Below are 13,136 nucleotides of genomic sequence, written 5' to 3'. Positions count from 1 at the left end.
ATCTTTAAAGACTTTTTAAAAGTTGTCAGAGATGGGGAAGCTCTTATTTCACTAGCGAGCGCATTCCAAAGCCTCGGGGCAGCAACGGAGAAGGGCCATCCTTGAGTAGCCACCAGACGAGCCGGTGGCAAATGCAGACAGACTTCTCCTGATGATCTCAATGGGCGGTGGGGTTCATAACAAAGAAGACGTTCTCTTAAATACCCAGGGCCCAAGCTGTTTAGGGCTGTATAGGTTATGACCAACACCTTGTATTTTGCCTGGAAACATATCGGCAGCCAGTGTAACTCCTTCAATACGGGAATAATATGATCTCTCCTAGATGACCCAGAGACCAGCCTGGCTGCCGCATTCTGGACCACCTGTAGTTTCCGGACTAAGTACAAGAGCAGCCCCACATATAGCACATTGCAGTAATCCAGGCTGGAGGTTACCAGCAGATGTACCACTGTTTTGAGGTTGTCTATCAAGAAACGGATGCAGCTGGCGTATCAGCCAAAGCTGATAGAAGGCACCTCTGGCCACTGCCTCAACCTGGGACACCAAGGAGAGTCTTGGATCCAGAAGCACCCCTAGACTGCATACCTGTTCCTTCTGGGGAAGTGTGGCCCCATCCAGAATATGAAACCGACTTCAAAGTATGGTATGTAAATCAGAATTAAACCACAGATCCCAGCTTTGTATGAGCTGTGGAACTCTGGATTAACAAGGGGAAGAGGAAGCATGCAGCTTGGCTTGTGTTGCAAGAAGAAAAAACAAAACAAAAAGTCTCTTACCACGACCTTGGAGAGGCACAGCCAGTTATGGTAGCCAGTTCTAAGATGATCATCTATCTATATATTTAATCCTCCTGGGTGTGCCTTTAGAATGTGCATCCAGGCACCCAGCTGATTGGCTGGGCAGCGGAGGCGCCTGATAAACTGAGGCGCACCCAGGAGGATTGGTCGCCGTGGTGGCGGAGGGCCAGGCCCAGGAGTGGGGAAAGAACATGGGGGGGGGGCAGAAGTGGTGGTGTGGAGGAGAGGCGGCTGGGCCCGGCATGGGCCGGCCATGGTCAGGAAGCAGAGACTGGGGCAGAAGGTGGGGAGAAGAGGTAACCACCAGCCCCAAATTGTGCACAGATGCTCTGTGCTGGGTCGACTAGTTGATCTTAACTTCTGTGTTAGGATCTATAAGTGGTCATACCTTTAACTAAGGTGTGTTGTACAAGTGGTGTCCCCATCTCCATTTTTTTTAACTGGTTATGTTTTTCAAAGAGAAGCAGAAAGTTGGAGGAGGAACAAAGAGGACTGAGCAGGACTGTAGTGACCGTCAGGCTTGAGGGAGAGCTAGGCCTCAATTAGAGTCACTGCTTGGAAGGTGGGCCTCTCCAAATAAGGAAGAAAGCCCTGGAGAAGCAAATCCCTGTGGCCCAATCCAGAGTGAGGGGCAAGGCTTACTGGACAACAGCCTATCGAGAAGTAGGAGAGGGGTGCGTTCTTCCCTGGAGGACTCTGAAGGAGGTCTGATCAGCAACAACGCTAGGACAAAGGGAGTCTAAGCAGCATTGAGCTGGGAATCAATTGGGAAATTCCTTACTTGGAAATAAGTTGGAAGGATAGGGACCAGTTTAGCTAGATACATCTGGGAATTTATTTTTGTTTAATTGCTTGGACCTGACTGCATGGTTCTTGTAGTTCCTAGGGAAAGGTTTTACTTGAATGGAAGCAGTGATTGTTGATGCCTCTATAGTTTTCCTTATCATCCAATTAACCCTTTCTCATGATCGCTGAGAAAGGGCACGAAGGAGAGCAGGAAGGAAGGCCGCTTGCACTTACCTTCCTGCAGATAATCCCTATTTTCTCCCTGGACAATGCCCATCCACATGATTGCCGCCAGCAGCATGGCGGGGTGGGATGCTTCATCCCAGCCCCTAGAACTTCCACAATGCACCACACAAGTGCAGGATGCATTATAGGGATTCCCCCAACGCCTGCTGGGAGTCCTGCAGTCTCCCATCTTTGGCTGAAAGACAATTTTAAAAACAGGGCTAAGAGAACACTAGTACTCTTAACCCCATTTAAGAGGGTGGCTGGCTTGGCAGGTTTGCTGCTGAGGTGCCACCGGGATTGGGCATGATCCTGGCGGTTCTCACACGCGGGCAAGACTGAGCTTGGCTTTATTAGCCCGGTTATGCCTGCTCATGAGAACAGCTTCAATTATTAATAAATCCTTGCTGTTGTTAGTGTCACTCCTTATTGTGTCCTGCCCTAGTCACATGCTCTTGAAGGCCTAAGACTGCTCAAGGCTATTTAATTTGATTTGATTTGATTTGATTTGATTTATATACCACCCCTCCAAAAATGTCTCAGGGCGGTTTACAACAAATAAAAACAATTTAAAACAATTGACAATTAAAAACAAAACCAAATCAAGTAAACAATTAAATTCATTTAAACATTAAAAACACTAACATTAAAGTCATTTAAAACCAGCATTAAATTGTAGGGAGGGGTTTTCCACTTTACTCTCTCCAAATATTCTCTTTGAAAGGTGAATCTCCTCATATTGAAAAGGTGGGTGGTGGCAGCCTACCTGGGACTCCTCACAGCTAGAGGAGGGATTTTGCATCATTAAAATGAGAAAGAGAAAGAAGGAGAATAGAAGGGAAGGAGTTATTATATATGGTAAAAATATTAACGTGTGGAAGATTGGTATAAAGGTGGGCCTGAGGAGCCCAGGTGCTACTCAACCTAAGATAACTCATATATCAAGACAGATCATACTGCCAGCTTCAGCTGATAAGTCAGCTATGTCCATTTCTAGAGGTAAATGACCTTAAAACAGTGGTACATATGCTGTTAGCCTCCAGACTTGACTACTGCAATGCACTCTATGTGGGGCTGCCTTTGTACGTAGTCCAGAAACTACAATTGGTACAGAATGCTGCAGCCAGATTGTTTTCTGGGACAACACGAAGGGACCATATAACTCCAGTTTGAAAAGAACTGCACTAGCTGCCGATATGTTTCCGGGTGAAATACAAAGTGCTGGTTATTACCTATAAAGCCCTTAACGGCTTGGGACAAGATCTGGTGGCAACTCAGGACCGGGCTTTCTCTGTGGCTGCCCCAGGGCTTTGGAATATGCTCCCTGCTGAAATAAGAGCATCTCCTTCTCTGTTTGTTTTCAGGAAGACCGTCAAGACTTTTCTGTTCTCGCAAGTTTTTAATTAGAATTTTAATAATTTGGTTTATATTTTTAATTGTGTTTTGTGTACTTTAACCTGTGATTTTATTGTTGGGATTTGTGCACCACCTAGAGATTTACATATCAGGAGGTATAAAAATATGATAAATAAATATAAATAAATAAATACTGTCAATGCCAATGCAAATAAGAGACATATAGGTAAATGTCATCTACAGTATCATCGTGTCAAAAAGTGAGATAACTTCTTCATACTGTTATGACAAACTGGTTGTGTGCATCAGCCCTCAGTTAACCAAAATAATGAAATTTGTAAAATAAATGTAATTTCCACTACTTATTTGAAAATGATGTGGAAATCATGACAGTTCTTTGCAATAATGGACCAAGATTTTTGCCCAAGTTTCCCATTCACTGTTTGTTAACCATATTTGTGTACTACTTACATATTACCTTACCAACTTGCTGACAAAAAAGAGCTATGGACTGCAGCCAAATTTCTACATCTTAATTAACAATTTCTGTGAACATTTTCAGTTAAAAAAACCACAAATTCATATGCTCTTTTCATAAGCCACTGAGTTGTAAATCACTGAAGCACTGCCTATATACTCATGCTGTAACAGTATTGAAATGTACACCACGTTCCATTAATACATTTAATATTAATAAAAGATAACATACTATGTGAATGTCAACATTATTTGCTCACCTCTAATCAGGGAAACCCATATTTGATAATGAAACAATACGTTGCATGCAATTATGCTAGTTTGATGGCTTTAATAAAACTATTTTATTTTCTGCAGAAGTGCCAAAACTTGTGAAAAGTTGTGTGGTTTGCAACTCCAGTTGTAAACACTGAAATCAATGGAATATATTTCCACTGGGGTATGTAGTTCCTATTTTATTTGAACTGCTAGCTGAAAGTAAAGTTTTCCCCGCATGCCTGGGCAAAGCTGATTGATTAGTTTTCACAAGAGGTATGCAAAGCAACAGTGACATCCAGTGGTTTCTATAGGTAAATTGCTGGTCATTGTTCCGTGGATCTCAATAGTCAGCATCCTGCTTTCTCAATCAGTAAAATTCTCCAACCTTGACATCACTAAAAACAAAATGTACTATGACAGAATGATACTGGAGTTTGATGTCTATTGATGAGAGCCTGATTACTCATACTTTTGTTACAGAGCCAGTTAAGGGAACCTTTACATTACCCCAAGATTATGCCAGTTGTGTCTGGAGGACCTATGCAGAATCGTATGACAATAGCGCTCTTTAGATGTTAAAAAGGTACGCCCACAAGCCACCCCATCCCCCCGCAATCATGTGCTCAGAAGCCCCATCCACCCACTGTCCACAACTTATTTATTTATTTGTCGCATTTATATATCACCTTATTTAAAATCTCAGGGCAGTTTACAATTTAAGCAACTGAAACCAAAATATGACACAAAACAGATTAAAAATTACCATAAATAAAGTTTTAAAACATCATAAACAAAAAGCCTGATAAAACAGGTATGTTTTCAAGAGTCGTTTGAAAACAAACAGAGATGGGGGGATTCTGATTTAATTTAGGAGTGTGTTCCAGAGCCTTGGGAAAACCCTAGAGAAGGCCCAGTTTTGGGTTGCTACCAAATGAGCCAGTGGCAACTGTAACCGGACCTCCCCCAATAATATTAATATGTGGTGGGGTACATGAAGAAGAAGGTGCTCTCTTAAATACTCTGGGCCCAAGCCATTCAAGGCTCTATAGATCATAACCAGCACTCTGTATTTTGCCTGGAAACTAATTGGCAGCCAATGTAATTCTCTTAAAGTAGGAGTAATGTGGTCTCTACAGGTGACCCCGGAGACCAACCTGGCTGCCACTTTCTGCACCAGTTGCAGTTTCCGAACGACATACAACATCAGCCCAACGTAACGCACATTGCAGTTCTCAAGCGTGGATGTTACCAGCATATGAACCACTGTTTTAAGGCCGTTTGTCTCGAGAAATGGACGTAGTTGGCATATCAGCTGGAGGTAATAAAAAGCACTCCTAGCCACTGACTCAACCTGATATATTGGGGGTGGGTGGGTGTTGGGTCCAAAAGTACTCCCAAGCTGCGTATCTGATCTTTCAGGGGGAATGTAACACCATCCAGAACAGGCAGATCTAAACCACTTCCTAAGTTCTAGTCTCCCATAATTAGTACCTCTGTCTTGTTTGGATTTAACTTCAGTTTGTTCTCCCACGTCTAGCCCCTTACTGGTTCCAAGTAAGCACTTAAAGAGGTTAAGCCATCTCCTGATGAAGCTGATATAGAAGAATAGATCTGGGTGTCATCAGCTTATTGGTAGCACCCAGCACCAAATCTCCTGATGATCTCTCCCAGAGGTTTCATGTAGATGTTAAAAAGCGTTGGAGATAGAATGCTTTTATCTCTGATAGATCATGGTAAGATTTGGTCCACAGTTATGACCTTTTTGTCTCTTGGATGTAAACCACCTTGTAAGATCCAGATCATGGTTAGCACACGATCACTTTCCCCTCCTGCGACCTTGATTGCTGCCAGCACATGGCCATTTCTTGAGAACACACATGGGCCTTGGAGCCTGGCTGGACACTCCTCCCCTCCAGCTGGGAATTATTCACACATACCTTCATGCAGCAGGGTATCTGAAGAGCAACTCTGCTTCGCAGCGGATTCGCAAGTTGTTTAATTCAGGGGATTAAATTGACAGTTCACATAGCTGTTGGCTCCTCCCCACACTCCCTGGCAGATCTTTTTCCTGTATCTTCCCACCTACTTGCTCCAAGTTTTTCCTCCAACCAATCACAAATCACACCACAGAGGAAGAGGCAAGAGAGTGGTGTTGTTGTTGTTTTAGTTTGACAGCTAAGAGCAGAAGGATGGCATGCATGACGAGTTGCCAAGCTGGATCAAACAGCAGGATGCTTAACCCTTGCCTTTGTGAGTGACTACCTTCATTACCTCATGCCCCCACCACCACCACAACACACACACCTAATGGAATCAGTTCAGACAAAAAAGGGCTCAAGTTACATCCATTCTGCATATCTAAAGCCTATGCAAAACATAGGAAGACACACATTTTGCAGTTTGTGCTTATGCTTAACTTAAGAATTTCTCCTTCCCCCTCCCCTTCTGGACTCCCCCCACAGAGCATCACCAATCTGCAACAACACCTCCCCACCCCCAGGGCTTGCAATTGCAAATCACTTAGAGCAAACCATACCCCAAATAGCTGTCAAACTCCCCTTCGTTGAGTTTTGAAAAACGCTGATTTACTAGCATGACCACCCCACACATAACAGAGAAACTGTGGGGCAAAGCAGAAGCCCCAGTTCCACCCACCCACCCACCCACCCAAAAGCCTCAGAAACTAGAGGATTTTTTAAAGCTGGACATACTTTGGGCTAAGCCAGAATGTGCAGCCTCCATTGGGGGGAAAAACAAAGTCCTGTCTGTCCTGGTCCCTGATAGCCCGCAGGGACTTCAGGGTAAATCCAGCTAATATGTGGACTGGCACACTCCAATCCGGAGTGGATTCGAAATAAAAGCCCTGTCTGTAAAGCCTCCTTTTGGTTGTGAGAGCAAGCCCTTTGTTATTGGATACCTTTAAATAACTGCTTTCCTAACACTACTTCCCACAAACATTTAATCATATCTAAGGCTTCTGCTCTGCCAGATCAAGTGACTCCATTTTCTCTCTCACAACTTGACCTCTATCTTTTTCCCTTAATGCCCCATAGCTATAATCTTTCACCATCTGTATTGTCCCAGTTGTAAAGCCTCCTGAACCACTAAAGCAGAGGCGTAAGAAGCTTGGTCATGGCCAGAGGATGAAGTCCTCCGGCAGCTTCTCCACCCCTTAGGCTTTACAATTGTGGTCCCAAGCCACACCCCCTGCATCTGATGTCAGATGTATCTGCTGTCAGGGCCAATGCTGGGGTCGGGACCTGTCAGCCCCAACAGAGCTTCCCTTCCCCAGTCAACAGTTCATGGAATCGCTGAATGGAAGCTCCTTTCCCTGCCTTCTTATACATAATCCAAAATACAACAAATATAAAATGGAATAAAAGCGATTAAAACAATTTCACAGAATAAAAACAATTAGTTAAAAGCCTGAGAAAACAGGTGTGTCTTAAGGGTCTTTTTAAAAGCAACCAGAGATGGAAACGCTCTTATTTTGACAGGGAATGTATTACAAAGCTCTGGGGCAGCTACAGAGAAGTCCCGGTCTCAAGTTGCCACCAGATGACCTGGTGGCGATTGGACTTCCCCAGAAGTTATTATTAGAAAGGAGTTCCTGAAATTAGCCATGGACTGGTTTGAACAATACTTACTGGGCCCATGTGATTCAAAGCGGGATGTTCCAAGAGTGCAACTATTGTAGCACCTTCTGTGGACATCCTAACATCCTTCCAGTGCGTCCCTTTATTCCATGCAGGGGGCTGTTTATCCAAATGACCACTCTGCACATGCTCGGAATCTGTTCAGTTCAGATAAGACTTCCTGCTGCTTCAGCACCATATGTGGGTGTCTTCTAAGCTCTTTAAGTTTCCCTTTCTCTGGCTACTCTCCAAAGATAAAATATATCAGCTGATTTCCAGGCTTCCATTTATAGTTTTATATTAATCAGGTTATAATTAATATAATTAATATAATTCCAGAGGATTGTTGAACATTTATACATGATAACATTTCTACACAGAAGAATGTGTTTTTAGTCCTGAATCTTCCACTGACATGAATGATCTTGGAGCACTCACTTTTTTCTGATTTTCAGCATCAGCCTTCCTTTCGGTTATGTGCCATCATCTCTATTTATATTTCAGCTAACTTGATACATGATTTTTGTCTCTTGCTACATAATTTTTTTGTTTGGTTTTTTTTACAAGGCCTCTCACAATAAGGCATTATTATTGGATGTCATTTCTTGATGCTACCAAAAATGCAGAGAGTGGCTGCAATCCAGAAGATGAGCACAATGAAAGAAGCCGGTGTTTTCCCATTGCTGGCTGTGGACCGACTTCTGCTTTTAATTCTTGCCCTTCAGCTGACTACAGTACTAATCAGGAACTATCATCAGAGGAATGCTTCAAGTGAAAGTGGGCACCTTATAGCCAGTAGACTCTTTAATGGCCCTTGTAAGCACTTCAATGCTGCTGAGATATTATTATTTTTGCCAGAAATGTAGGAATCTTGAACTTCTAAGTACATGTGTTGCTGTAAGCCCTGTAAACTGACAGAGCAAACTGACAGCCAACTCAAACAATCAATGGGCAAATTCAGATGATCTGGTGGCAAGAAAGGGGGTGGGAATCACTGATTCCTGCTGAGCATGCAATCCTGGCACAAGTCGCAAGTGTCAGATTCCTGAGCAGCACTTCCCCTGTCAGCTGACATCCACCACTCAACAGCAAACCTAAGTTATGGATGCCGAGTGGCGGGGGGGAAATGCTGCTCAGGAAACCAGAGTCTCTGGGTTTGGACAACACGAAACGTGTGGCACTTGCGACTCACACTGGGGTGTTTGCTCGGCAGGAAGCAATGATTACCACCACCTTACTTGCCACCAGGTCGTCTGAACCCAATGAATATTTACAAGTTATCCTAATAATTGTCTCTGAAAAATACAGAAATGTAATCTACTGTCAGAAACATGATGATTAACAACAATTAAATCTTCCAACCAAGCAATCTTCCAATGCTCGTGGAATTATAAAGACACTATAATATTTTTCTGTGCTTCTCCTGTATAATGGTTCTTATAATTGGTGGTTCTTTTATTTTGTGCTGGTTTATGACTGCAACAATAAACTAAATGCGAACAAAGAAGTCTAGTTGAAGCCTAGATCCACAGCAGGGCTTCTATTGCCGTCCATGGGAGGTAAGTATTCATGTGTGCGCACAGGACTCTTTCCCTTCCCTACTAAGAACACACATAATACAAACATCAGAAGAGCCCTGCTGGATCAGATGAAAGGTCCATCTAGGTCAGCATCCTGCTTCCTGCCATGACCAACCAGATGCCCCTGGGAAGCCTGGGAAGGGCTTGAAGCAGTGCTGTAACAAGGCTGGTGGCAGCCCTCATCAAAGCTTTTTGGTGGCCTCCCTACCACTGTGCTACCTCTGCAGACCTCAGCAAACTGGTTCAGCTGCTGCTTCTGCTGCCACTGGCTGGCTGCCCACCTGGTCTGCATGCCCATCCCAAGTGTTGCTGCTGCTATGACAGGCTGGTCACCCGCCTGGCTTCTGCAGCCCCTGCTACAAGTCAGGGTTGCTGACTGTGATGCAGTATAATGATGCCACCACCCAGCACCTGTTATAGGCACCAGGTGGTAACATCATTATATCATGTCACAGCCAGTGACAGTGGCCGTGGAGGCCAGGTGTAGAGGCCAGATGTCACAGCCAGTGACAGTGGCTGTGCAGGGGCTGTGGAGGTCAGGTGGGTGGCTGCAACTAATGGCAGGTGGGTGGTGGAAGCAAATTGTGGAGCCTCAGGGGGCCAGTGTTAATGGAATACGGGTGAACATTGGTAGTTACACCCCTGGCTTGAAGGCTTCAGCTCTCTCCTGTTGTTGCTCCCCAGGAACTGGTATTCCATGATATTCCTATGAAGCTGAAGGTTCCGTATAGCTATCATGCCTAATAGTTCATTCTCTGTGACTTTAACCCCTTTAAAGCTATCACAGCCAGATGTCATCATCATTGGCTTTTGCAACAATGAATTTTATAAGCTAATTAAGAAGTACTTTCTTTTGTCCGCCCTCAATCTGCTACCAATTAATTGGCCATAAAACCAACTATCTGGTCATTGGGTGACACTGAGTTCTAGTGTTATGGGAGAGGGAGAAAAATTATGTCCATCTTGTCCACCCCATGCATAATTTTATGACCAATTGATGTCGGCATCATCTCCTCCTCCTCCTCCTCCTCCTCCTCCTCCTCCTCCTCCTCCTCCTCCTCCTCCTAATCTAAAAAGCCAGATGAACTATGTTGGATTGTAACTAAGGTGTCTAAATTCTTAAGAAGCATTTTGTACAAGTTAGGTGTAAGTAGAATAAACATTTAAACTGTGGCTCTTTGGCTCATGCTGTGTTCTCAGTGTAACCCTTGAGCAAGATGCTCTATTTCATTGCTAAGGGAGAGAGACAGTATCTAGAATATTGATCCTTCATATATTGCTGGAATATGTAAAGTAATGTAGTTCACATGGGCCACACAAACACTAAATTTGCATCTATATATATAATTCTCCTGGGTGTGCCTTGGAATGTGCGTCCCAGCTGATTGGCTGGGTGGCAGACACGCCTGATTGGCTGAGGCGCACCCAGGAGGATTGGTCGCCGCAGTGGCAGGCCCAGCCGCGGAGGCCAGAGGTGGTGGCGGGCCTGGCCCAGCTGTGCAGGCAAGGCCCGGGGGGGGGGGGAGAAAGTGCAGGGCCAGAAGTGGCGGTGGGGAGGAGAGGCGGCTGGGCCCCGGAAGCGGAGACTGGGGCAGAAGAGGGGGGAGAGGTAACCGCCAGCCCCAAAGAGCACATAGATGCTCTGTACAGGGTTGTTCTGAGCTGGGATAATTGGTTTATTTAAAATAATAACAAACATGTTGAACGTATGGTGGTATTGGTTTTTTTAATGTAGTAAAAACCATTGAGACTTTTTGCAAAGGTGCATTTAGACTTTTTACCCATTTTATCTATATGCAAAAGTTTCAGGCTATTTTTCCTTTTTAAAAAAAGGTTTGAAAGTAATCATGTACTACAGAGATAGAACAAAGTATCCTTTGTTGATCTCAGACAAATTTTGTCCAATTTTTCTGTTTTAAAAGTTGTTTGTTCCAGTTTGTTCTTATTCACTGATAAAACAAGCCAATAGTTGGCAACCAACACATGCAAGCAAACATGGTGTTTTTTAAAGTGTACTCAAAGGTAAAAATTAAGAGTCCACAGAAGTATTTAAGTATTTGAAATAATATATTATTTGCATAACCGCATTGATTGCAGTCAGAACAGTGCTTGATAGCCAGACTATTGCTGCTGTTCATTCTCAGGGTCCAGTACACAGCAGGGCCAGATTCAGACAGCAAGGCAGGATTTGGGCATTTGAGACACAGACTCACAGGAGGAGCTGATGAACCAGCAAGCTGGATTGGAAGTTTTTGTAGTCTCCCCACTATTTTGAAAAGATCAGCTTCTGAGGAGCCCCCCCCAAGTTGGTTTCCCCTCTTCCTGAGGAAACCCATCACAGGGAAAGCCTGAGGGGCCAAACGAGCCCTCTTCCTCCAAAGCTGAAACTGCCCCCAGGCTCAGTACCACCTCCTCCCCTGGGGAATGGGGATGATTCTAGGGCATTGGCCAACCAAGGGATGCTGGATCCTCAGTGCTCCATGAAGTCTCTGAGGCATGTTCTGGCTGCTCCAGTGCTAGTGATTCTTGAGGTTCACTGTCTGGACTGGAGCCCTCTGCTGGGGCTGGATCCCTTTCAACCTCGGAGTCATCCTTCTTGAAGTCAGTGTCTGGGCCAACCCTGACAGCAGCACTGACACATCAGTATTTTCCATTGTGCAATGGGTGATTTTTGACAAGCTTCCCTTCCCTCTGCAGCTGCCTGTGCCTGAAACAATGTCCCTGAGTCTGTGCAGCTTTCAGGGACATTATTTTGTGCTGCTCAGACCCTTTTCAGGGGAAAGGAGGTTCATGAAACCCCCTCCTGCTTCCCAACTTCCCACGCTTCAGAACTGAGGATGCTATTGCTACGTTTGTGACTTTTTTTAGCTGCACTTGCACAATATTGGATGTTGGCCAATTATTCTTGGAAATTCTTGTGGCATACAACTGAAAATAGTTTTCTGGGTGTACCTTATAAACTTTAAATTCTGACCAAACTATTAAGGGACTCTGCTGTTTCTATAGCAAATACAAAATTACTGTTCCATCTCAGATAACTATACTAGACTATTCCAGTGCTAGCTGCTTCTGAATTATTTCTTCCAGTGCTTCCAGTATCCTAGAGATAAAGCATGTTTAACTAGAACTGTATTTGCTTAGTGCTTTGAAAACAGCACTCTCACTGCTACTACACACAAGTTGTTTCTTTCATTGTATTAGGAATGAAAACAATCCAATATGTGTACTATAACTTTGAGCACAGAAAGTCAAGCTGCCAGATATTTACTTTTCCAAGAAAATCAAGTTCGTCAGCAAAAAAATTCTGTCTGGAAGAGTCATCTGATATTGACAGTATCTAATATAAGTTCCAAAAGTTTAGTTGATACATTTGTTACATTTTTAAAACAGCATTATTTCAGCTTCTGATCAGACTGATAATATGAGAGTGCCACTGCAAAACTCTACAAGTTCATTGCAAGGAGTTTCTGGCCTGCTGCAAAAGCATAGGTAACAAACACAGAGCTATGGCCTCAAACTATAACTGAAATACATATCAGCAGCCCTTACAGTCTTATCAGCAGGGCCAATAAGTATTTGCTACCACCAGAATAATCTTTGTGGAACTAAATATTCTGCAAATTATTCCCCAGATGTAGAACATTTGCTACTTTCAGCCTTGAGATTCCACACTTTCTTCAGAGTCTGTTTCCAAATAGTTAGCCTTGAATAAGCTACCTCTGTACTATCTACTCTGTTTAAAATGCGTTTACTGTTAAAATAAAATATCCGAGTGAAGCATCAATGTAATTAGATATTAAGGGCTTTATTGGGTATTCAGATGAACCAATAATACAACATACCAATGCCACTGCATCATCAGACAACACCTGCAGAATATGTGTAGCATGCCCAAGAACAATGCACAATGGTCCCAATCCAAATAAATGTCGTTGCACTTAAGTCCCATTGAAATAAATGGGATAAGTGAAAAGGACTAACCTAAGTTCCACTGACTGACATCCGCACCACATTATTCCTGA

General features: G+C 43.8%; 1 protein-coding gene and 1 long non-coding RNA gene across 4 annotated transcripts in view; one reads left to right on the top strand and one right to left on the bottom strand.

Annotated features, from left to right (window-relative positions):
* The window catches only part of SLC26A7 (solute carrier family 26 member 7), a 127,845-nt gene extending 126,486 nt beyond the window's left edge, over nucleotides 1-1,359 (bottom strand). Inside the window, exon 1 of one of the 3 annotated variants that reach the window (XM_053251063.1) lies at nucleotides 1,186-1,359. The gene's annotated coding sequence lies outside the window, so the exon portion shown is untranslated. Of the gene's footprint in view, nucleotides 1-776; nucleotides 854-1,185 lie in introns of those variants that run through there. The other 2 variants (XM_053251069.1, XM_053251064.1) reach the window with 2 other exon arrangements.
* On the top strand, nucleotides 1,019-8,955 carry LOC128325364 (uncharacterized). Its single transcript, XR_008307403.1, has 5 exons — nucleotides 1,019-1,093; nucleotides 3,999-4,080; nucleotides 4,380-4,482; nucleotides 5,036-5,217; nucleotides 8,102-8,955. It is a non-coding gene; the product is annotated as an uncharacterized LOC128325364 (long non-coding RNA).
* The last annotated feature ends 4,181 nt before the right edge of the window (nucleotides 8,956-13,136 follow it).

The sequence above is a fragment of the Hemicordylus capensis genome, chromosome 4 (genome assembly GCF_027244095.1).
Source record: "Hemicordylus capensis ecotype Gifberg chromosome 4, rHemCap1.1.pri, whole genome shotgun sequence".
Lineage (NCBI taxonomy): Eukaryota > Metazoa > Chordata > Lepidosauria > Squamata > Cordylidae > Hemicordylus > Hemicordylus capensis.
Note: the sequence above shows the minus strand (reverse complement) of the source record. Positions and strands in the feature narration are given on the sequence as shown.